The sequence below is a fragment of the Sarcophilus harrisii genome, chromosome 3 (assembly GCF_902635505.1).
Source record: "Sarcophilus harrisii chromosome 3, mSarHar1.11, whole genome shotgun sequence".
Taxonomy (NCBI): domain Eukaryota; kingdom Metazoa; phylum Chordata; class Mammalia; order Dasyuromorphia; family Dasyuridae; genus Sarcophilus; species Sarcophilus harrisii.
The window spans coordinates 387,036,745-387,064,151 of NC_045428.1; positions in this window are offsets into that span (position 1 = coordinate 387,036,745).

Below are 27,407 nucleotides of genomic sequence, written 5' to 3' on the forward strand. Positions count from 1 at the left end.
AAACAAAAGCAAAAAAAAAAAAACAGTTTTAGGTTGAAGATTGAAAAAAGAGAGAGGATATTGGAGTAACCATTATGTTGATTTCAAAATGAATTAAAAATGTCTTTAGGATAAAATTTATATCTTTATTATTTTTTTCATTTCCCCATTTTTTGATTACCAAGACCTAATTAATTTTAAAAATTGTTTGGAAAAGTTTCTTGAAAAAAAAAGTAGATAATATTAATGATATATTTGGAAATTTCTAAAGACTAATTAAAATTATTTGCAATAATTTCAGCAAAGTAGCACAATATTAATTAAACCCATATAAATCTTCAACATGTTTATATATCATCAATAGGATCCTTCAATAAGAGTAGCTAGAGATAGTCCATTTCACAATATAAAATACTTGAGAACAAACCTACCAAACCAAATCCATTATTTGTATGAACAAGACCATTAAAATCTTTGTACACAAATAAAATCGGATTTAAATTAATGGAGAAATAGTAATTGTTCATGGATAGGCAGGATCAATATGATAAAGATAACAATATTCCTAATATTAATTTGTATATTCAGTTCCTTCCCAATTAAATTACTAGTAATTACTAAATTACTAAAAAAACAAGTTACTGAACAAGAAAACATGATAACAAAATCCATTTTGAAAAACAACTGGTTAAGAATATCAAAGGAACTAATGTAGAAAAATGTAAAAGAAAGAGATTTATCAGTACCAGATCTTAAACTATGTGATTAGGCAGTAACTATGAATACAATTTGGTAATAGATTTATGATGGAGAGAGCCATCTCCATTCAGAAAGAGGACTATGGGGAATGAATATGGATCATAACATAGTATGTTCACCTTTTTGTTGTTTGCTCACTTTTTGTTTTCTTTCTCATTTTTTCCCTTTTTGAGCTGATTTTTCTTGTGCGGCATGATAGTTGTAGAGATATATGTAGAAGAATTGCACATTTTTGGCAAATATTGGATTGCTTGTTTCTAGGAGGGGGGTGAGGCAAGAGAAGGACAGAAGATTTGTGTCATAGGGTTTTGTAGGGATGAATGTTGAGAATTATATTTGCATATATTTTGAAAATAAAAAGTTGTAATTTAAAAAATAAAATAGAATAAAACTATTTGGTACTGGCTAAGTAATAGAAAGATAGATCAGTGGAACAGAGTAGAAACAATAATCTACAGCAGCAAATGAATATAATGATTTAGTGTCTGATAAATGTGAAGACATATTTTGGGGATAATAATTCATTATTTGGCTTAAAAAATGTGTTTGGAAAGCATTCTGGTAGAAGCGGGGCATTGAATTTTTTGGTAAGGAATCTTATACCATTTATCAAGGAAATTGATATATGATCTAGATGTAAAGGGCCATTTTATAAGAAAAATCGGAGGTCCTGAAATATAATATCTATCAAATTATAGCTAGGTGAACAATATATGAACAAACAAGAGATAGAGAACATTGGAGGTGTAAAATTGATAAATTTGAGAACATTAAATTATAAAAGTTTTATACAAATAAAGGAAATATACCCAAGATCAGAAGGATAGCAGAAAACTGAGAAAAAAATGTTTGTAACAGCTCTTTTTTGTAATGGCAAGAAATTGGAAACTAAGCAGATGCCCATCAGTTGTAAAATGGCTGAATAAGTTATGTTATATGAATGTTATGGAATATTATTGTTCTATGAGAAATGATCAGCAGCATGATTTCAGAAAGGCCTATAGAAACTTACAAGAACTGGTGCTAAATAAAGTGAGTATAATCAAGAGAATATTGTACACAGGGGCAAGATTATTTGATGATCAACTGAGATGGATTTGACTTTTTTCCAACAATGAAGTGATTCAAGCCAATTCTAATACACTTGTTATGGAGAGAGCCATCTGTATGGAGAGCAAGAACTATGGGGACTGAATGTGGATCATAACATAGTATTTTTACCTTTTTTTGTTGCTGTTTGCTTTTTTTCATTCTCATTTTATTTTCTTTTTGATCTGATTTTTCTTGTGCAGCATGATAAATGTGGAAATATGTGTAGAAGAATTGCACATTTAACCTATATTGGATTACTTGCTGTCTAGGGGAGCAAGGGAGGGAGAAAAATTTGGAACACAAAGTTTTATAGGAGTGAACGTTGAAAACTATTTTTGCATGCATTTTGAAAATAAAAAGGTATTGTTTGTTTCTTCAAAGATATTAATTTATGGAGAACTCACACATGGTTAGTGCTCATGTGATGGTCAAAAAACTGATATACTCTTTATATCCTTAGAACTTTAGAAGTGGCTACATTACCTGGAAGACACTGGCACAGGACCATCCTGTATGACAGGCCCTGATCAGAAAAGGTACTGTGTTCTATAACCAAAACAGGATTGAATTAATTCAAAAGAAATATGAGGTACACAAAGTTAGAGAATCCACTCCAAATGTTCGGATGGATTATTTGTGCCCTACCTGTGGTAGAGCATTCTGAGCTCATACTCGTCTGATCATCCATGCCTGAATACTTTGTAACTGAGTCTAACATAATGATGTCATTTTGGTTCTCTTTGAACTTGAAAGACCACAACCAAAGGACATGAATAGGCTGTTTTCCAATGAAGAAATCAAAACAATGTCTATTTGCATGGGAAAATGTTCTGAATCATTATTGATTAGAAAAATTCAAATTAAAATAGCCTTGACATATCATTTTAAACCTATTAGATTGGCTAAAATAATTGAAGGTTAAAATGTCATGTTGGAGAGGATAAGGAGAGGTTAGGATCTTAATTCATTGGTTGTGGATCTGTGAACTGATGTAACTGTTTTGGAGAGAGATTCAAAATTATAGCCAAAGTGTTATTAAAGTACATATACACTTTGACCTAGCAATATCACTATTAGGTCTTTTTCCCAAGACAATCAGAGAAAAAGGAAAAAAAAAACTTATATGTTCTAAAATGTTAATAGGAACTCTTTTTGTGGTGGCAAAAATAATAGAAATTACAGGGATGTCGATCAGTTGGAGAATAACTAAAAAAATCATGGCATATGTTCATGATGGAATATGCTCTAAGAAATGATGAGTTCACTGATTTTAGAAAATATATATTTTGTTTGTATTTATATATGCATATATATATACAATGTATATGTAATATGAATATATAAATACAATTTGTCTATATGTATGTATACACAGAGAAAAAGAGAGAGAGAGAAAGGGAGAGGAAGGGAGGGAGGAAGATAGGGAGAGAGGGAGCGACAGAGGGAAGGAGGAAAGAGACAGATTTACATCTGATATTAGCCATCTCAGAGTTTAATGGGGAGGAGGTGGGGATTGGAGAAAAAAAAGAATTTGTATGATAAGTTCATTGTATATTTAAAGAAATGGCAAATTGTTCATAATTGATCTTCTATTTCAGAAACAATCCTCTGTTTTTCTATTCTACTTTGTTATGAATTTTTTCTTTAATTTTTTCTTAAGTTCAGAATAAAATAAATATTAAAAAATAGAAAAACATGCAAAAAAGGAAAGATATCTTATTCTATTTTTAATAATGTAATGTTTTAATTTAATTTAATTTAAAGTTTTTGCTGATGTTGTAGTTCATAAAGTATATAATACTATAATTCACTTTAAATCCATATGGACCAGGAAGATTTTGGTTATTTCTATCTTCTACCATTCCTTTGAAATTTCATTGCTCTGATTTTCTAAAGTTATATAATTTAAATTAACCAGTTTGTATTTAGTCAGTTTGAGCATTTTGTATTCATATGTTTTCATTCATGATGTGATGTAAATGTACAGTTTTAATTAACACATAATAACAATAGCATTTATATAATGCTTTAATAAAATATGTGATGCTCTTTATAAATAAATAAATAAATATAAATATAAATATATATAAATTAATTTGATTCTCACAACAACTCTGGAAAGTACATGCTATTATTATCCCCATTTGACAGATATGGAAACTAAAGAAAAATGAAGAGACTGGTTCAGGATCATGCAGCTGGTAAGTAAATGAGATATGATTCAAACTCAGATCTTCCTGATTCCCAAGTCAGGGGCTCTATTCACTATACTATCTATTTGCCAATTATAATACTTTATAGTATTTATTCCATCTCTGTTATGAATTTTTCATTTTTCATTTTGGTAATTTGGCTTTCATCACTGTAATTAGTTCCTTTATTTCATTGGTCCTTTGTTTTCAGTTTTGCTTATATTTCTTTTGATTTTCAAATATTTTTATTTTTATATTTGTTTGGGATCATTGGTACATTGAATTTTCTGGTGTTTTTTTTTTCATTTGTATGCTCAATTCATTAGTCTTCTCTTATTCATTTTGATAATAAAAGTGTTCAGTCACAAATTTTCCTCTAAAATAGTTCATGCCACAAATTTTGGTATTCTAGTTCATTGTTATTATTTGATTTATCATAAATATTATTTTTTTATGAATTGCTCTTTGACCCACTTATTTTTAGCATAAGCATACCTACTCTCCATTTTAAATTATTATTCATATTTATTTATTGAATGCAATTTTGTTGCATTGTTGCTATTGTGAAGGATATTTTTAAACTTTATGCATTTTATGGGGTTTTTATGTCTTACCATGTAATGATACCATGTAATGCTGAAACATAAATAGGGTTCCCATTCAAAAGTCTGTTAAATTTTAGTTATCATGTTTTACAGAATTGTCATTATGTTCATATGTATTATTTTATTGTTACTTGCATACAAGCAAAATTTGTCTGAGTCTAAAAGAGGTTCATTGAAATTACCTATTTTATAACCTAGGCCTGATTTGCTCTTTAGTTACTTTTTTCCTTTAATTATTTAGATCCCATTTAATTTGGTTCATACTGAGAATAATGTAGTTTCCTTATATATCTTCCCTGACAGCTCAATTTTTGCTCTAGCCTTTCAAATGTGAAATGTTGAAATTTTGTGCACTAATATTTGGAACATTCTTTGTACTTCAGTTAAAAACATTCTGAAACTCAACTAAAATACACAAAGGTACTCGCAGGGAGAATGTGGGGGGGGTGGGGGGAAGGGGAGAGGGAGGGGAATGGAGAATAGAAGAATGTAAAAAGATCAGAAGTCATATAAGGCTTTGCAGCTATAAAGAGATATTTTAATATGAATAGAACTTTTTTCCAAGTCAGTATCATGTATTGGCAAGAACACTCAACTAGGAGTCTAGCAATTGAGGTTATGGCCTTAGTTCTTCAATATAACTCTTCAGGTGACATTGGAAAGCCAATTTACTAATCTCTATTAGTACTTCATGGAAAATACAACACTTGAAGAAGAGGACAAAGGGAGCAACTTGAGTCACACAAAGGCTGAGGATGGTAATATTCATCTATGGTACAGCTACATCAGTGCCAGTAAAAGTATCTGGAAATCATTTTCTGACTAATTTTCTGATCCCCTTACCTTTGGAATGATAGTGCTTGAAGATGCTCCCACTATTATTGTCATAGTTGCTGCTGGTGCTCCTGCCAGACTCCAGAACTCTGCCCATCTCAGTATTACTGACTTGTCTTGTGGACCTTTTATGTTATCTTATAGTGGAAAATTTTTTCTATGGAACTATGGAAAAGAATTCTGATTGGACATCAGAACAATGTTCCTCAAATTAGGTCCAAAGAAGTAGTCCTGAAACTTCTGTCATGCTACTTTGGTATAGTGACAGGAACCAAACTCTCAGTTTACCTAAAGAGAGGGCATGAAAGGTGAAAGTTATACTGGAGAATAAATGAAATGACTGCAAAGTATAAAGTATGTAGGCTTGAAAACACAGGACAGGAAGAAAACTGTTTCTCCTTAAATGTTTATTCTATCAACTAATCAAGTTTTTGTTAAATATCTACTATGGTGGGGCAACTAGGTGGTACAGTGGATAGAGCAACATTCCTGAAGTCAGGAGTACCCAAGTTCAATTCTGTACTCAGACATTTAACACTTCCTAACTGCATGATCCTGTGCAAATCTCTTGATTCCAACTGTCTCAGCAAAAAAATAAAACCAAACAAATCAACAAACAAACAAATAAAGAAATATCTAATATGTGTCAAATAGTGAGCTTGGTCCTAGAAATACAAAGATAAAAGCAAAATAGTACTTAGCCTCAAGAAGTACATTATAATAGGGAAGACATTATGCAAATAATAATTAATGTACAAAATTTATGGACAGTCAATTGTATATTTCTCTCCTCATATATTCTAATTATGAAAAATAACAAATTTCATTCCTCTTCATCCTTCTTTGTCTAGTAGGCTATTGCTCCTGTTAACCTTCTTTTTCTTCACTCTCTTAAAATTCTAAAAACAAAATCAAACCCCAAGACCCTGTTTTTTTTTTTTCTTTACTTCCTCAATATCCTTCAAAAACATAAAGATCCCAATGAGACCTTATTTTCTTCCTTTGGCCTAATGTTAGCAGATAAAGAGTAAATGGGAGGTAATCACAGAGGGAAGGCATTAGAACTGGGGGAAGATTGTGAAGGGAATTCTACTGGTATTTTCCTTTAAAAAAAAAAAAAGAAAAAGAAAAAAGTATCTCATACAATCGTTATTCCCCAATGAACTCCAGTGACTCCCAGTTATTTTCAAGAGAATCATCTCTAAAATCCTTGACAAATAAAATCCTTCACAACTTGGATCATTTTTGACCTTTCAAATTTTGCAGCTCTTTATATCTTTCTGTTCTTTCTCTGATCATAGTTGAAACCCTCTGTCTTCTGACTCAAGAATATGCCATCACAATTATGTGCCATAAAGTCAGAGGGAAACATTTTTCAACTATAAGATACATAAGAGGTCTACAAGATAGGTCAGTAATACTGGGATGGGCAGAGTCCTGGAGTCTGGCAGGAGTACCAGCAGTAACCAGGACAATAATAGCAGGAGCATCTTCAAATGAATTCCATTCCAAAGGTAAGGGGATCCGAAAATTAATCAGAAAGGGATTTCTAGATACTTTTTTACTGACAGCTACTGGTGTAGCTGGTGCTGATTGACAAATTTATTACAAACAAGAAATTCTGGATCACAGCTCCAGGACATAGAGAAGTGCTAATATTTGCAGCTACAGGTTAACAGAGGACATGATCAGTTCCAGTACCAAGAATAGGAATAATACTTATGGATATAGAAGAACAGGAACTCTTCATGGAAAAAGACCAGAGTATAGACCAGGAGGAAAGTAACCATCCTTCTCCTAGGATACCACTATCTTGGAAGCACTATCTTGTAACTAGCTGTAAAATAGCTAACTGTAAAAATAGCAGCACAAACAAATCCTGATGTTTGGCACAATGTCTTCCCATCTTCAAGTGAGCAGAGACCCATTTTAACATGAATTTCAAAGTGAAGAAATAGTCTAGAAAATTGAGCAAACAAATAAATAAAAAGAATTTGTCTAGTACACTGGCAAGGAAAACCAACTTATAAATAGGAAACAACAATGTAAAAACAACTACAAACAAAGCCAGAAAGAAAAATGCTAATTAGTCTAAATGGCAAAAGAATTATTGGAAGAGTCAAAGAGATGAATGGTAGACTGGAAAATGGGAAAATAAATGAGAGTAAGCAAGAAAATTATGAAAAGGTAATTAACAGCTTGATAAATTGGTACCACAAATATTGAAGAATGAAAGATTTCTGATCCTGAGATAATGTGATTAATTCCTCTATCCTCAATTTTTCTTTATTCATATTTCTTTAGAGGAGCCTTAAAATTTTATCTTAGGAACTTATTTGCTTCAGTATCACCATATAACATAGACATCTAAGTAAGTGTTGTTTGGAACTAGCTGTTCCCCTAAATTTTGCATTTATCTATATCAGTATATCACTCTATTCCCCCTATTTGCAAAACATCTAGAGAAGTGAGAGAAGTTGATGCTAAGTCAATCAGTAGCCAACACTCAGGTTTCAACTTTGCATCCAAGTGGGTATAGAACTGTGAATTTGTTCTCCTGATCCAGGCTTTCACTATGCAGACTGGTGAACCCAGAAAGAGTGAATTGGGATCCATTTATCTAATCAGGAATCTGAGCTACTGAATATTGCATGATTTTCTTAAGTCAGATTATCACATTAATATATATTTTAATTTTAAAATTTGAAAATCAAAGGAAACTGGCCCATGCTACTGTTTTTAGCAATTATTATTATTTTAAATGCATTCTAAAGCTACCCAGTAAATCCAGAATATCAATTTAAAATATAGTACTTTAATTTAATTCCCAGTTCTAAAGATTTAAATATTTGCTCGAGCCATCTGCCAAGTCATAACTGACATATATATGATGAGAGTTTAAAATGGGATTGCCTGGTTACAACTAGAGCTTAATATCTGCAGCTGAAGGGGATGCTGTGTGGTAACTCTTGCTGCCTCAGCACACTTATAGCTTAAATGTCAAAGCCTGCCAGGAAGAATGACTTTTTTTTAAGGCAGCAAAATGTTTTAGGGAATTAGATTGCATTTGTAAAATATCCACAGCTTTTTTTCACTTGAATTATAAAGCTTTATATAAAAACAACAGTTTAAATACATTCCCAAATTAGAGTCACTTTATATTTTTAAGCACTTCCTCCTTTAGGCTAAAGGGACAGTGCAATGAATTTTAGAAAACAGCTTGTGTATCTTAACTGCTGTTTTTCTTCCAATGCAGATCTTCAATTTATGCATGAGAACAACTGCTGAATCATGGAGATAAATGTCCCCATTTCCCAATTTAAAGAGTCATTTAAGGGTACCAAATTAAAGGGGTGAAAAGTGCACAGGCATGTTGGCAACAATTTAGACCCCAACTTAGCAAAGAATCTGGGCTTCCAAGAAAGTTTGCCCACACACACATATCCAGATAATGACATTAGAAAATATGCCACCAGAGAGAATAAAAATCAAATATTTCAGAGTATTGTAGTAGTAGGGTGTTAATTGTAGAATAGAAAAGTATATTTGGAAAAAAGATTAGCAGAAAATCATATTCAAATTCATCCATTCAGGAGCCATATTTTTTCCTTGCAGATCAATGCTTTAAAATTTGATGAGACCTTAGCAATTATCCAAGGAACATACTCCATTTTACAATGAAGAAATTAAAAGCCATAGAGAATAAATGATTTGCCAAAACTTACTTGGGTAATAAATAGGAGACAAAGAAAAAATTCAAGTTCTAGCCTTCTGATTGCAAACCTGGCAATCTTTCCATTACACACTACTGCCTCCTAATGGAAAAAGAAGGAATCATTTTTCTTAAAGATAATGTCAAATGTCTTGCTAAGATGTCTATTTATAAAACCAAATTATCCTATACTAGCAGAAACTATAAAATATTTTTGAAATAACATGGACTATACCTTCAGTGTTTTAAAGTGAGAGAGCATATAGAGAATATATGTAGCTTATACAATGGTGGTCATGGGGGAAATGAGGCATTTGGGTCATTTGTACCTCATTAGGAAAGTTTCATTAAAAAAAAAAAAGTTTTCATCAGTTTTGTTTGCATCCTCTAAAAAAAAAAAACAATACCACCTTCTACATACAATGAAGGTGCAGACTTGAAAATACAGCCCAAAAGCAATCCATGAAAAATATCTATGAAAATATATCAAGAAAACATTGTAACCTTTCTCCAGTGTACTTTTCTTGACATTTAGTTTTTTAAGGAAATTTAAAATAAAAAATTCTTTATAATGATATCACTCATTCCTCTCTATCCAGTCCTACCAAATCCTAGTTATTATACCTCTGCAGTATCCTTTAGGTCCCAGAACAAGACTTCATGATTACCAGTTTAGACTATTTGCAGACTCTCCTGATAGTTATTCTCACTTCTCTTTTTTCTTATTCTAATCAATTATTCATGCTGCTGCTAGAATAATCTTTCTAGAATTTGTTCAGTTGATCAACTTTTCATGATCCCATCTTGGATTTTCTAGGCAAAGACACCAGAATGATATGCTATTTCCTTCTCCAGATCATTTTATAGATGAGGAAACTGAGGCAAACAGGGTTAAGTGACTTGCCCAGGGTCACACAGCTAATAAATGAAGTCAGATATGAACAGGGGAGATGAACTATCCTGACTCCAGGATTTGGATTCTATTCACTGTACCACAGCATAGCTCAGCTACTTATTACCTCCAAATCAAATTTCAAACATTTTTGCATTCACAACCCTATACAAATTGTCAGCACTCTGAGTTTACAAAGTTATCTCATATTACTTCCCCCTACCATCTCTAAGTGTCAAATATCCTTCTTCTTCTGCCCTTTGCACATATCCTTACATCTTACTGGTTGCTATAACTTTCTACAGTACTCATAATGTTGCATATTATAGTGAGCCATGATCATATCTTCCCTTAATAAAAGTGTCTTATTTAAATTATGTTCCTTCTTTCTTTCCATTCCTTTGTGTCTCCCAGTATCTAAGAAAAAGCTTCAGCGCAGACTAGGTACTATATGGAAACAGCTTTGTGGCATATTGTTAGACTTGCCCTTAGAACACCTTCAATTCAAATCTTTTTCCATACCAGCTGTGTGATTCTGGACAAATCACTTAACAATTCTCACCTAAGTTTCTTCATCTGGATAACAATAGCTACTATTTCCCAGGTTAAGAATCAAACGTAATAATATATATAACATGTTTTGCCAAACTTAAAGCACTAACTTTGTTATATTTTTGGTTGAATGAATGACTGAATATTTTGCTAATAGGCTTTATTAGCTTCGTAATAATACTTTTCCAATACTTTCTTTCAGATTTATGATATTCTGAACATGGGAACAATTACTACCATTATAGATAGATACCTCTATATCATAGTATTTTTCATATGACTATAGGTAGTTTTAGTTTTGTCAATTGAAAATTGTCTATTCATATCCATTGGCTATTTATCAATTGGTAAATAACTTGGATTCTTATAAGTTTGACACTTTTTTATATAGTTTACAAATGAGACCTTTATCAGAAATACTGGCAGGAAAAAATTTTCCCAGGTTTGTACTTTCCTTTTAATCTTGTTTCTGTTGATTTTGTTTGTACAAAAACTTTGAAATTTAATGTAAACAAAGTTGTTCATTTTGCCTTTCATAATGTTCTCTAGTTCCTCTTTGGTCATCACTTCCTCTCTTCTCCAAAGATCTTATAAGTAAATTATCCCTTGCTTTCCTAATGTGTTTGTGCTATCATCTTTTATGCCCAAATCATGTACCCATTTTCACCTTATTTTGGTATAGGGTGTGAGAAGAAAGTCTATACCAAGTTTATGATATATTATTTTCCAATTTTCCCAGCAATTCATAGTGAGTCACAGAGAAGTATTTCAAAAAAGGTATACCAATAATAAAAATAATGTCATTCACCAAAATATTCTATTGATGAAAATATGAATTTATCCAGCTATTCTGGGAAACAATTTAGAATTATGTTTTTTATGAACATATAAAATGTTCATATTGTAGACTCAGAAAGCTCATTGTAATGGATATGCCAAGGAATTCAAGAGCAAAAATAAATGTCCCACATACTCCAAAATATTCATTACTATGTTCTCTATGATAACAAAGAATAAAATAAAAATTAATTTTGTACTCATGGATTGGGAAATATTTCCTCAAATAGTATAATATAGAATCATAGATCTAGAGTTAAGAAGGAAGCTCCAAAGGTGCCAATTTACAGATAAAACTGAGGTCAACAGTAGTTAAATGTCTCACAGAGCCTAGATTGTAATGGAAGCCCAATAATGCCAGATTCAGTGACAAAGTGGTATTAGTATTACACCACATAAATGCAATGGAATACTGTTGAATTATAAAATAGAATGAGCAGAAAGAATCAACAGAAATAAAAGAAGACATATGAACTGATTTTAAGAGTGAAATGAGGTAGGAAAACAATATTCATTTTGAATGTGAATGATAAAACAATGTTTTTGCTATGTAATTGTAATGACTTAGCTGAGCCCCTTAAATTAAAAAAAAAATTAAATTATCTCACTGTTTTCAATACAGAAGAGGGAAACAATGAATATATAACATTGCATACATTGTCCAACATAGTTGATTTTTATTAACTTTTCTTGGTTCTTTTTTTCTCATTTTTTTTTTTTTTTAGAAAGGAAAACATGTAGCGGAGAGGACATATTCAAAATTCATTGTGATACAAAAAAATCAACTATAAGATAATTTGAATATCTTTTTTAATTGGGCTTTATAGTTTAATTTGGTATCTATGATTATTCACTTCTGCTTTTCACTGAATGTTTATAGATGGGCAGGGTGATCAATTTCTTTTCATAATTAAGAAAACTGAGATAAATTAAAGTAAAATGCTTGCCCTATGGCACAAAGCAAGTTGATCAGAGCTATATTCACCATTTTCCCTCTAAAATATTATGGATAAACAACCCACTAAAATTGTTTCATTGAATTACAATCAGAATTTGAAGGTTCCTTGAAGAACACCTAGTCAGAGTCAATCATTTTGCAGACATTGATTATCTAAATTTCTCCAGTTCTTTGGCTGATTTCTTTCAAAAATAGCAGGATTAGAACCCTACTACGTACCACTTCATTCTTATGCTAGTAACAATTGATGTTAAAGTCATCTTGTCATCTTAGATTCTATTTAAAACTCATATTTTTTTTCCACTCTTATTTTGCAGTAGATTGCAGTTTTAGAACTTTAAATCTGAGAGAGATTGTTGAGTGATGTAGTTTTTTACTTGATAAATCAGGTAAATTCAAATATCTACAATGATGAAATAGATGTTAAGGGCAATATTGATTATAATATATTGTATGAAATAAAATCCTCAAAGTAATTTTATGTCTTATAGCTCCAGTGAAAATAACTTATTAAAATATTACATTAAAACTTTTCCATGTGTCAAGATACTATACATCCTAAAGCTTGCCTAATTTAAAGGTATGCATTTGAAACTAATTTCCTCACTAGAGATGGTTGTTTAAAGTTTAAATAATCATTATTTAATAATTAATTATTTAATGTATATTAATACTCTATATCTAATTAATTATAATTAATAAATATTAAATAAAGTTGAAATAATTATCATTTTTTTGTCTGACAGCAAAAATTACCCTTAGAAATTAAGTAGACCCTAGTTGGTTTCTTCTGTATGTCTGCACTAGAAACTGCATTTTCAGAGTATGCTACCTTTTGAGAGTATTAATTGTAAGAAAATTTCAACCTTTATGGTATCCAGATCTGCTTCAATCATTGACAAAGTTGGTCATATCTTAGACATTTCTAATGTTCAAAATTGCTCCACCTCTAAGGCCTAAAATGTGAAATTCCTCCTGACCTCCATTTGTCCTGCTTCCTTCATGCCTGTTTTTTATTCCCATCACCTTCAGTTTCCTTGATTTTAATTTGTACTCTCTTTCTACTGCCTCTATCCTATTCCAATTTTTAATCAACAGATATGCTATGGGTTCAACTATATGTCAGACACAATGCTGGGCACTTGGAATCTAAAGACAAAAGACAAAAATTCCATCGTAAGTAGTGTCTGCATCAGGAGGCTTCTATTCTGTTAACATGAATTATATGTATACTTATAAATGAATGCAAATCATATGCAAAATCATTTGGAGAGGGAGAAAAGGGGATGCTAGGAACTTAACAGACTAGGTAAAAATTGTGGTTTCTTTCCTTCACTGTCTTCAGTAAAAGGCTAGTTACTCCAATAATGTTACTTCCTCCATTCATGGATCCCTTGACCTCTGGACTTTTTATAGTATCCACTTTACTGATTTTCAAACCTGGATGATTGTGCCTACCTGAAATATATTCTTACTTCCAAGATCCTGAGCATTGATGGATAAAATCCTGAAATTCTGCTACGTCTAATACAGCAATCATTTTTACTCCTTTTGATTGACTCGATTTCATATTTAAAGTTTCTGTGTTCTCTTTAATGTGACAGAATCTAACTTCAGGATAAATCACCTCACCTTCTACATTACTAAAAAACTGAAGTCACCCAACATCAATTCCAACAACTCCTTTCCTCTAACCCAATTGATTTCCTACATACCTTCTTCTCTCTTTCTAACCTCAGGGAAAGAGGTTTCCTGTTGGAATCTTTACAAAGTGTTAAGCCATTGGAGTTGATTTGATCTTAGAAAGAGATATTTTGGGCCAGAACTTGAAAACAAAGTACTAAGTGGAACTGATAGAACAATGCTTGTGTTCATACCTTTAGAGAGCTCATAAGTATCTAAGTACTCAATGGAGTTCACACGAGAATTCAGGGCTGGCTTCGTCCAAATTCACACCTCCCTTGAAGTTCTTAGGACCAGAGAGCACTCTGGGAGATAACCCAGAATCCCTCTCCCTCCAGAAGGCAGAGTTAACCTTTGGGAGATCACATAAATTGAGGGAGCTCTTGGAGCTTGGGAACTGACTGGAGGTACTTACTTGAGTTAGTTACTTGAGGAGTTACTAGAAACTCTGGGATCTTGAGAGAGTTTTACTTGGAGTCGGAGAGAGCTCTTGGAACCCACAAGCCCTAGATGTCTAGGGCTTTGTAAAGATTCCAACAGTTACCCTTCAGTTTGTTAACTGGACCCTACCTACTTGCACCCCATCTTTAATCTTGTTTCATTGAACATAGTCTCTCCTTATGTAACATTAATCTTCTTTTTCCTATTGGCTCTTTCCCTTCAGCTCAGTTCTTTCTTGTCCGCTACTCTCCTGAACTATTCACTCAATCCATCAAACATTTATTATTTTAAATATCTACATAGAACACAGTGATAAGTATTGGTGATTCAATGACAAATAAAATAGTTCTTTCCCTCATGGAGCTTGCCTCATAGTAGAAATATTTTATACAAATGCCAGCAAATAAATTCAGAGTAATTCAAATTGGAAAAGGTCATTGTATTAAGTGGGGGAAAGCACTTCATAGAAAAGTTGAAACTTTAAGCCAAAAAGGAATAAATATTTTGAGGTACAGAACTGAAGAGGAAAAATCTCCTAAAGGGGGAAGTTTGTATAAATGATAAAATGAATTGAAATGTCAAATTTGAAATTAACAAAACTAACTAATAATCAGACTGCAATGTAATATATATATATATATATATATATATATATATATATATATATAAATGTGAGAGATAGATGAATTTGTTGTTTGTCCTTCATTTTCAAAGAGGTCCAATGATACCAAAAGGTGATGTCTTGACTTTTGAGTGAATTATATTTAAGTGAAGCAGAGCTGCACAAAGTCATTAGCATTCCAGTGATAAGACAAAAGGCAACTGGTGATGTTCAGGTATACAGTGGATGAGCTTGGTGTTTTCAGTGTCTTACAAAACTCTAAATTCTCAACAGTGTTTGATTTAATTACTTTAATGACCCTTGGAACACATTGTTTTCATCCACCAGTTCTGCCAAGAGAAGTCTTCACATACTTGGAGAAGACACTGTGCCTCCCAGCTCATAGATAGGTTTGAGAACTGTTTATTATCTTCAAAATTCCTGAAATGGGTAAAGGAGTATTGTGTGTGTGTGTGTGTGTGTGTGTGTGTGTGTGTGAATACCTTAGCATTTTTCAGAATCACTCAGGTAAATGGATTAAGGTAGAATCAAAAGATTTTAGACTGTTTTAACTATCAGCTTGAGGAATTTCTATTTTATTGTAAAAAGAATCATTTACTAAAGACTTTTAAACAGAGAGAAACATGGTCAAAATAAGTCTCAAGATTACTTTGGAAGTGACATGGAAGGCAAATTTGATATTCACCCAGCTACATTTCTCCTTTTTTGTTACCTTAAATTTCTCATGTATCGTAGCTCTACATTTTCCAACACTGTCAAGCTAAATAGTTGTTGCCATTATCACTTGAAAACAAAATATAATATTTTTGTTTTATCCTTTCATTTTTTCCTAACAGTTTACTCAACATTAAGAATGATAACTGTCTAGAGATTTTACTTTTGGTCTGAATAATGAGTTGCTTATTTTTTTTTTATTTAAAAAATGCTTAAACATATGATCTTTGTAAACTCCTTAAGAATTCCTGTTTAGGGGGAGCAGAGCCAAGATGGTGGAGAAGGCACAAGTTACTTTCTAAGATCCTCTCATACCCTCACCACCAATTATTAAATTCAGCCTCAAAAATAATGCTTGACTGATAAAATTCATGAAGATTAAAAGTACAACAACTTACAAGCAGAAGATAATCTGGAAGACTGACAGAAAAGGTTTGTCCTGAGCAGCTGGAGAAGATCAGAGCAAGCAAGATAGAACCAGAAGCTCCGGTCCAGAGTGGACCAGGGGTAGGGATGGCCTTTGTGGTTAGAAAAGTTATAGAGACGACTCTGCCATAGGCTGATGTCTCTTTCTTGATTACAAAGCAGTAGACCAGCAGAGAAATTAATGCCAAAGGTAAAAGATACTCTAATATATGCAAGAACCTAACAAGATCTGGCTATACCCACCTAAAAACCAGAAGTGACTCAGCACAGACCACAGCACAGCTGTGCAGCTGCATTCTGCAGAAAGGACAGGAGTAGTCACAAATCTGCACAGCAGGAGCCACAGCCCGGGAAAGCCTCTAATCTGCACAGTGGGGCAATAGAATTTATGCAGCATGACTGTGCTTCCCTGGGTAAAGACACTTCTGGTCCCTATGGGGAAATTTGCTGGTCAACTGCTAATACCCACAGCCCCACAGTGGGTTTTGGCCTGAGGTAGTGACACTTTCACTGCTCAGCCTCTAGCCCCACATCAGTTGTTAAACCTGTTTCCCATCACACAAAGCTCTCCTAGAAGAGATGATTAAACATCTTAAAAGAGAGCTAGAAGTAATATGGGGAAAGGAAAGAAAAGCTATACAAGAAAGTAACAACTTCCTGAAATATGAATTGGAAAAGGTAAAGAACTCCCCAGGAAGTGCAGGGAAAGAAAATTTGTGAATTGGAAAAGGTAAAGAACTCCCAGGAAAGTAGGACTTGTGAATTGGAAAAAATAAAGAACTCCCAAGAAAGTAGGATTTGTGAATTGGAAAAAGAAAATAAGTAACTAAAAAAAAAAATAGTGAAATGGAAAAAAAAAATCCCATAGAGCAAAACAACTCATTTAAAAACTCAATTGGACATATACAAAAAGAAGTTTAAAAAAAGCTAATGAAGAAAATAATTCATTAAAAATCATAACTGAACAAACAGAAATGAATGATTCATTGAGACATCAAGAATCAGTCAAGCAAAACCAAAAAGAATGAAAAATTAGGAAGAAAGTTAAATATCTACTTAGAAAAACAACAGACCTGGAAATAGATCTAGGAGAGATAATCTGAGGATTCTTGAACCTCCAGAAAATTATGATGAAAAAAGAGCCTAGATACTATTTTACAGGAAATCATCAAAGAGAACTGCTCAGATGTAATAGAATCAGAAGGTAAAATAAGCATTGAAAGAATTCATCAAACACCTTCTGAAAAAGACTCTAAAATAAAACTCCAAGGAATATTGTGGCCAAATTTCAGAATTATCAGACTAAGGAAAAAATATTATAAGAAGCCAGGAAAAAAACAATTAAAATACCGAGGTGCCACAATAAGGATCATTCAAGATCTGGCTGACTTCACATTAAAGGATCGAAAGGCCTGAAATCTAATATTCCTAAAGGCAAATAACTTGGAATGCAGCCAAGAATAAACTACCCCCCTAAGCTGAGCATTTTCTTCCATGGAAGAAGATGGACATTTAATGAAAAAGATGAATTCTATTTGTTGCTAAGGCAAAAACCAGATCTAAACAAAAAAATTTGATCTCCAACCATAGGATTCAAGAGAAGTAGAAAAAGGTAAAAGGAACTCTTGAGAACTGTATTTCTGTTGTGGATATACATACAGACCACATGTATAACTTGATTTTACTGACATAACATAAAAAAGGGAAGTAGAAATGGAAAGGGGATAGTGTCTGAAAAAGGGAAAAGGAGAGATAAAAAGAGGGAAACTACATCCCATGAAGAGGCAAAGGAAATCTATCATATCTGAGGGAATTTAGAGAGGAGGAGGAACATTGTGTGAATCTTACTTTCATCAGAGTTGGCTCAAAGAGAAAATAATTGACATATTTGTTTTACAGAGAATCTTCTCTCACCTCATTAAAAAATGGGAGAGGAAAAGGGAAAAGAAAAAGAGTAATAAGGAAAGGGGTAGGTATTCAAAGGGAGGAGGAAGGGATCCTAAGAGAGAGAGTTGGGTGACAGAAGTGGGGAAAGGCTGTAAGGGGGGGACAAAAAAAAAAGATAAGCATAATCTGGGGATAATAAGAAGGCAGGAAATAAAGAATTAGTAATGTTAACCATAAATGTGAGTGGAATGAACTCTCCCATAAAGCAGAGGCGGATAGCAGACTGGATCAAAAGACAGAATCCTACAGTATGTTGTTTACAGGAAACATATTTAAAGCAGGGAGTTACACAGAGAGTCAAGATAAAAGATTGGAGTAGAATCCATTTTGCTTTAGGGGAAATGAAAAAAGCAGGGGTAGCATCCTTAATCTCAGATCAATCAAAATCAAAAATTGATATAACTAAAAGAGATAAGGAAGGAAAGTATAACTTGCTAAAGGGTAGCATAGACAATGAAGCAATATCAATACTAAACATATATGCACAAAGTTGTATAGCATCTAACTTCCTAAAGGAGAAGTTAAGAGAGTTGCAAGAAGAAATAGATAGCAAAACTATAGTAGTGGGAGATCTCAACCTTGCACTCTCAGAATTAGATAAATCAAAGCACAAAATAAATAAGAAAGAAATTAAAGAGATAAATAGAAAATTAGAAAAATTAGGTATGATAGATCTTTGGAGAAAACTGAAAGGTGACAGAAAGGAGTATATTTTCTTCTTGGCAGTTCATGGAGCCTATACAAAAATTGACCATGTATTAGGACATAAAGACCTCAAAATTAAATACAGGAAGGCAGAAATTGTAAATGCTTTCTTTTCAGATCACGATGCAATAAAAACTACATTCAACAAAAAATTAGGGGTAAATAGACCAAAAAATAATTGGAAACTAAATAATCTCATCTTAAAGAATGATTAGGTGAAACAGCAAATTATATACACAATAATTTAGCCTAAGAGAATAATAAAAATGAGACATCATACCAAAATTTATGGGATGCAGCCAAAGCAGTAATAAGGGGAAATTTTTTTATCTTTAGAAGCTTACTTGAATAAAACAGATAAAGAGTAGATCAGTGAATTGGGCTTGCAACTTAAAAAGCTAGAAAAAGACCAAATTAAAAACCCCCAATCAAATAAGAAACTTGAAATTCTACAATTAAAAGGAGAAATTAATATTATTGAAAGTAAAAAAAAAATTGAATTAATAAATAAAACTTAGAATTGGTTTTATGAAAAAAGCACTAAAATAGACAAACCTTTGGTAAATGATATTAGAAAAAGGAAAGAGGACAATCAAATTGTTAGTCCTAAAAATGAAAAGGGAGAACTTTCCACCAAAGAAGAGGAAATTAGAGCAATAATAAGGAGTTATTTTGCCCAACTTTTATTGGCAACAATGCCTATAACCTAACCTAAGTGAAATGGATGACTACCTCCAAAAATATAGGCTTCTCAGATTAACAGAGGAGGAAGTAAATTGCTTAAATAATCCCATTTCAGAAAAAGAAATAGAACAAGCTATTAATCAACTCCCTAAGAAAAAATCCCCAGGACCAGATGGACTTACATGTGAATTCTGCCAAACATTTAAAGAACAATTAGCCCCAACGCTATATAAATTATGTGAAAAAATTAGGGAATGAAGGAGTCCAACCAAATTCCTTTTATGACAGACACATGATACTGATACCTAAACTAGGTAGGTTGAAAACAGAGAAAGAAAACCTCCCTAATGAATATTGATACTAAAATCTTAAATAAGATATTAGCAAAAAGACTACAGAAAATCATCCCCAGGATAATACACCATGATCAAGTAGGATTTATACCAGGAATGCAGGACTGCTTCAATATTAGGAAAACTATTACTATAATTGACAATATTAATAACCAAATTTACAAAAAAAATATGATCATCTCAATAGATGCAGAAAAAGCATTTGATAAAATCCAACATCCATTCCTATTAAAAATACTTGAGAGTATAGGAATAAATGGACTCTTCCTTAAAATAATCAGTAGCATCTAATTAAAACCATCAGTAAGCATCATATGTAATTGGGATGAACTGCAACCATTCCCAATAAGATCAGGAGTGAAACAAGGTTGCCCACTATAACCATTACTATTCAATATTGTATTAGAAATGCCAGCTTTGGCAATAAGAATAGAGAAAGAGATTAAAGGAATTAGAGTAGGCAATAAGGAAACCAAATTATCACTCTTTGCTGATGATATAATGGTATACTTAGAGAACCACAGAGATTTAATTAAAAGTTATTAGAAATAATCCACACCTTTAGCAAAGTTGCAGGATACAAAATAAATCCACATAAGTCATCTGCATTCTTATATATCACTAAGAAAATCCAACAGTTAGAGTTACAAAGAGAAATTCCATTTAAAGTAACTACTGATAGTATAAAATATTTAAGAATCTATCTGCCAAGGAAAAATCAGAAACTATATGAGCAAAACTACATAACACTTTCCACACAAATAAAATCACATCTAACCAATTGGAAAAATATTATGCTCTTGGATAGGGCAAGCAAATATAATAAAGATGACAATACTACATAAACTAATCTATTATTTAGTGCTATACTATATATCAGTCTCCCCAAAATCTATTTTAATGACTTAGAAAAAATAATAACAAAGTTCATATGGAAAAACCAAAGGTCAAGAATTTCAAGCGAATTAATGAAAAAAAATCAAATGAAGGTGGCCTAGCTGTTCCAGATCTAAAATTATATTATAAAGCAGCAGTTACCAAAACCATATGGTATTGGCTAAGAAATAGACTAGTTGATAAGTGGAATATGTTAGGTTCAAAGGACAAAACAGTCAATAACTTTAATAATCTAGTGTTTGACAAATCCAAAGACCCCACCTTTTGGGATAAGAACTCACTGCCTGACAAAATCTACTGGGAACATTGGAAATTAGTATGGCAGAAATTAAGCATTAATCCACACTTAACACCATACACCAAGATACAGTCAAAATGGGTTCATGACCTAGGCATAAAGAATGAGTTTATAAATAAATTAGAAGAACATAGGATAGTTTACCTCTCAGAACTGTGAAAGAGGAAGGAATTTATGACCAAAGAAGAGCTAAAGATCATTATTGATCACAAAATAGAAAATTTTGATTATATCAAATTGAAAAAATTTTGTACAAACAAAACCAATGCAGACAAGATTAGAAGGGAAGCAATAAACTGGGAAAACATTTTTACAGTCAAAGGTTCTGCTAAAGGCCTCATTTCCAAAATATATAGAGAATTGACTCTAATTTATAAGAAATAAAGCCATTCTCCAATTGATAAATTGTCAAAGCATATGAACAGACAATTCTCAGATGAAGAAATTGAAACTATTTCTAGCCATATTAAAAGATGCTCCAAGTCATTATTAATCAGAGAAATGCAAATTAAGACAACTGTGAGATATCACTACACACCTTTCAGATTGGCTAGAATGACAGGGAAAGATAATGCGGAATGTGGGAGGGGATGAAGGAAAACTGGGAACTGACGCATTGTTGGTGGAATTGTGAATACATCCAGTCATTCTGGAGAGCTATTTGGAACTGTGCTCAGAAAGTTATCAAACTGTGCATACCCTTTGATCCAGCAGTATTACTACTGGGCTTATATCCCAAAGAGATTTTAAAGAAGGGAAAGAGTCCTGTATGTACAAGAATGTTTGTGGCAGCCCCCTTTGTAGCAGCCAGAGACTGGAACCTGAGTGGATATCCATCAATTGAAGAATGGCTGAATAAATTGTGGTATATGAATATTATTGAATAGTATTGTTCTGTAAGAAATGACCAGCAGAATATTTCAGAAAGGCCTGGAGAGACTTACATGAACTGATCCTGAATGAAATGAGCAGGACCAGGACATCATTATATACTTCAACAACAGTACAATATGATGATCACTTCTGATGGATGTGGCACTCTTCAACAATGAGATGAACCAAATCAGTTCTAATTGAGCAGTAATGAACTGAATCAACTACATACAGCGAAAGAACTCTGTGAGATTATTACTGAGGCCTTATTTAGAGACTTAATTCAATAATTATATTTGCTTTGCAAAGTAATTGGAGATTCATGGGAAAGTTAAACCAAAGACAGATAGGACTTATTGGAAAAGTATTCATGAAAAATTACTCTTGAATAGAGTTTTGAAATTAATTATTCTATTTTAAAATTTAATAAAGTCAAGTGCCTAATAGTTTTACTTTGAAAGGATTCACATGATGTTTAAGAAGAGAGAAATTTTAATGATTATTCTTCCTTTTTATAAATCTTTTGGGTCAGTACTAAAGTATATTGAGGCCATGAACAAATTACTCTGCCTTTAAATTTTAATGATTGGATTCTATGAAATAATACACAAGAAATATTGTAAAAATTTATTTTATTCATCTTCTTCCCTACTGAATCATCCAGTGAACTGAGATATGGAGTATCCTAAGGAAAGAAATAGGTAATTTTCAAAAAAAGAAGTATATTATAGTGGGAAACACACTGGACTTAGTTATAAGATTTGAGTTTTAGTCTCTGCTCTATCACTTACTATGCTCCGGGCCTCAGTTTCCTTAGTTTCCTTATCCATAAAATGAAATAATTTGAATAAATCAGTATGCATCATCCTGTGTTTTCCATTCTTCCATGAGATAGTCAAACCTAATTTTATAGATAAAAGAAATGATGTCCAATCAACAATTTCTTCTTTTTGCTTCTTTCTTTTCCTTTTTCATTTGATTATATTCATAAAAATTCTTTAAAGGATTATTTCAAAGAATTTACTTTATTTATTCTCTTTTCAGAGATACCCAATGCCTGCATCAGTAGATAAGATTGAGGGCAGCTAAGTAAAGCAATGCACTGAATCCTGGAACTGGAGTTAGGAAGACCTGAATTCAGATTTGATCTCAGACACTTACTAGCTGCATAGTCCTGCAAGTCACTTAACTCTGCTTCAGTTTTCTCATGTGGAAAATGGAAATAATAATAGTACCTACCTCACAGGGTAGTTTTGAGAATCACATGAGATAATTTATATTATTATCATTATTATTATACTTTTTTATTGACAGAATATATGCATGGATAAGTTTTCAACACTGACCCTTGCAAACATTTCTGTTCCAACTTTGCCCTTCTTTCCCCCAACCCCCTCCCCTAGATGGCAGGCAGTCCCATACATGTTAAACATGTTAAAGTATATGTTAAATACAATATATGTGTATATATTTATACAGTTCCCTTATTGCACAAGAAAATCAGATTTAGAAAGGTAAAAATATCCTGGGAAGAAAAATTAAAATGCCATCAAACAACAACAGAAAGAGAGCAAATGCTATGTTGTGGTCTACACTCATTTCCCAGTGTTCTTTCGCTGAGTGTAGCTGGTTCTGTTCATCACTGATCAATTGGAACTGAATTGGATCTTCTCAAATGAGAATAATTATAAAGGATTTAGCTAAATGTCTAGCATTTAATAAGGTATATACTAATGTTTCCTATATTTTTATAATCATTATTATTAAACATTTAATACTATGTGCTAAACAATCTACTACATCTTAGGAATACAAATAAAATTAATGTATCTATCTCCACTTGAAAGGAATTAATATTACCATATGACCAGAAAAATAAAACACTTTGTCAGTGATTAGTAAACCAGTATGTAGCAGTTCCAAAATTAGAACCATTATTTGGCATTATAGTATATCAATAACTCATTGACTTAAGGTATTTAATGAATTAATCAGAATTTAAAAGTAATTAAGCAGTAATCTATTCATTTTTACATATTTTATAATACATTAATTTTATATACCTTATTAACATTTAGTCCAAAGACTAGAAGCTAGGTTTTAAACTTCCAATCTATTTCTCATGTTAATATGCCATATTTATGAAAACATCATTATAATAAGTCACTTGAGGACAAGGTCCATACCTTTTGCTTGCTTTACAATATTCTAGGGTAGCACTAGTCTGAACAAAAAGGATTATTAATAAATATTATAAATATTAGCTTACCATTCTTAAAACTTAAGAATTTTGATATTCAATGGTCAATCACGATTTAAGAGGACCAATAATGTCTCTTGATAGAAAGATGATATTCTAACATACAAATGAGACATACTTTTGAACACAGCCAATATAAGATTGTGTTTTGCTTGTCTATGCATATTTGCAAGGAGTTTTAATTCTCTTGTCTTCCCCTTCTTTCTTCTTTCTATCAGCATGGATGAGATGAAAAAATAAAACATTAATTAAAGATCACTTTCAAAAGCCTGCTTAAAGTCTATGTTTCAGAATTTATATATGTCTTTCATCTCACCACTATGAGTACTCCCTTTTTTGGAAACAGATTTCAACCAAGCCATACATGCTCATGCTTGTGTAGCTCTTGTGCACTATTTTTTTCTTGACAAATTCTCTAAAAGTATTGACACCACATTTTGCAGGACTTATTTGCTTTTTATATTCTAAAGATGACACTGGAGCACAAGATCCCAAAGCTATGACTCTGGGGAATAACAAGCTAACCTACTGTTATGACCATGCTTCCCAGCAATATATCTTATGTTACTTCTTGAGCCCAGGTTACCACTGGAAATATATTTTGGCTTACTTACTTCTAATCTGTATCTCTCCATTCTCCTTTGGATCATTTTCAAAAACAATCCTTAGAGATCATGATATTCCAAAATTCACACTGGCAGATATCACTGCCAGGAAAATGTGTTTTGAAAGGATGCTTATGTACTTGGGATGTTTATAACAAATACATCATTTCCCAAAAAACTCATTCACAGAAATTTGTTTCATTTATTCATTTCTAACACCAACATTCATCTTGGCAGTTCTGCTTGTGGACAGAATTAATAACTCATTGCCATCCAGGAATGCTGATCATAGTTGGGAGATGTGGCATTTTCATCTAATTAGCTTTTCTGGAGTGGTATATTTAAATAATAATAGATCTCATTCAAGTTACTCCATTTATTAATATGACATATTGTGCCAAGCCTTGGGGATCAGAGAGACCCCATCTTTAAGATATTTACATTCCCTCAAGAGAAACAACATATACATATAGATACATGCAAAATAAAAATTTAATTTGCAAACAAAGCTGCAGCAGCTAGTATGGGAGAGGTCAGAAAAGGTAACATATAGAAATTGATATGTGAGATGAGTCCTGAAGGAAACTAGGGATACTGAATGATATACGAGCACAAGAAAAAAGAAGATAAAGACAATTTGGGTGGTTGGGATGGATCAAGAATAGTTAGAGCTGTGCACTGATGCTTTAGTTGTATCTTAAGGGAAGAAAAAAATTCTATAAGAAGTGGGATAGCCAATGCAAAAGAATAGAGGTGAAAAATGTGGAGTTATATGTAAGGAGCAGCTAGAAGAATAATATAGTTGGTTTGTGGGGTAGGTAAAAAGGAATGCTTTATTGAAATGGTGATAGGTTGGGATGAGGTCATCAAGGGTTTTTAGTGCCAAATACAGAAATTATATTAAGGTATCTCGATAATGATTTTCTATTATGTTATGGGGCTTACTTCAATTACCACATTAGCATATACAATAAGGAACATCTTATGCATAAGGAATCCTTTATTCATTGAGATTATTGATAGAATTGGAGGACTTCAATTATTTAGATATCTATAGGAGTTTGCTGCAAAAAGAGACAGAGACAAAGAAAGAGAAAAGCAGAGACAGACAGACAGAGAAAGAGAGAGAGAGAGAGAGAGAGAGAGAGAGAGAGAGAGAAAGTGTTAATAATTTCTTGACTTTAATAACAATAATCAGAAATTATTAACTGATTCAGATTATCAACATTAAAAAGGAATTCTCTTTAGGAACAAAAGTGACAAAACTATTGGAATCATTCTAACTTAGTTTGTCATAAGATCAAGTATAATTTATTTATAATTTTTAAAAGGTTCTCAGAAGCCATGTGACCTTTAAAAAAAATTATGAACCTAAGTAACAAACCAGGGAGTTGTTACTTACCTAAATTCATGTAGGTAGGAAGTACAAGAGGCAGAATTTGAACCCAAGTAATCTTACTCCAGATGTAGTATTTTACTCAAATGAATGTTAAACCCTTATTCCATTGAGGAGTTCCTTTCTGGAATCTCCATTTGAAGAAGTACATGGACAAGGCTCATGTCTCTCTTTGTTCCATTTCTGCCTCTCTCGACTTTTCTACCTTACTTCCATTTTCACCACCACCCCCTCTATTTTCAGCCCTCAGCTTCCTTTTCTATACTAGATTGATAATTTGTAGAAGTTAGACTCTCTTTCTTTTATATTCCCAGCACAAAGCATGTTATTTGGCATGTACTAATCACTTAATAAAACTAGTAACAATAGCAACAACAGTCTTGCCAGTGACCAAAATGTTATCCAAGAGAAATATTCTCCATATATAGGAGGGTGGGGAAGCTCTCATAGATAAACTAGTGAAGATAGAAATAAAAATGATTTGACTGCAGAGAAGAAAATCAAAACATCTAAAAAATATGGATGTACACACAAAGAGAACAAATCAACTTAGATTTAAAAACAGCATTGGATTTTAGATGTAGAACTACAAGAAATCTTCAAGAGTCCTTATTCCAATTTCCTTACTTTACAGTTAAGACAATGAGACCAAGATAGGTAAAATGACTTCACCAAGTTTACAGAGCTAGTAAATGTATACAGTAGAATTAAACCAAGGACTTCCCAATTCTGAGATTAGTCCTTTCTTCACTGTCAGGCTGCCTCACAAAAGACTGAAGCAAGAGCAGATAGCAAAGTATTATTTTTAATGACGTAGACCAATAGAATTTTAGAAATATAAAAGCACAGAATTAGCTGAGAAGGTCAAGAAAAGTTTGAAATACAAAAGAGTTTATTGTTATTGTTGCTGACAATGATCCTACTTTTATTGTTTTTTCTATAAAAGTAAGGAAAGAGGATTAAAAATGAAATAACTGCTTTGGATAGATGAAGTAATAATTGAGAATAAAGAAAACAAAGTTGCTCTATTTGAACTGGGAAGAAAAGAATAAAAGTGACTGATCATGATGTATTAATCTAAGTATATAGGA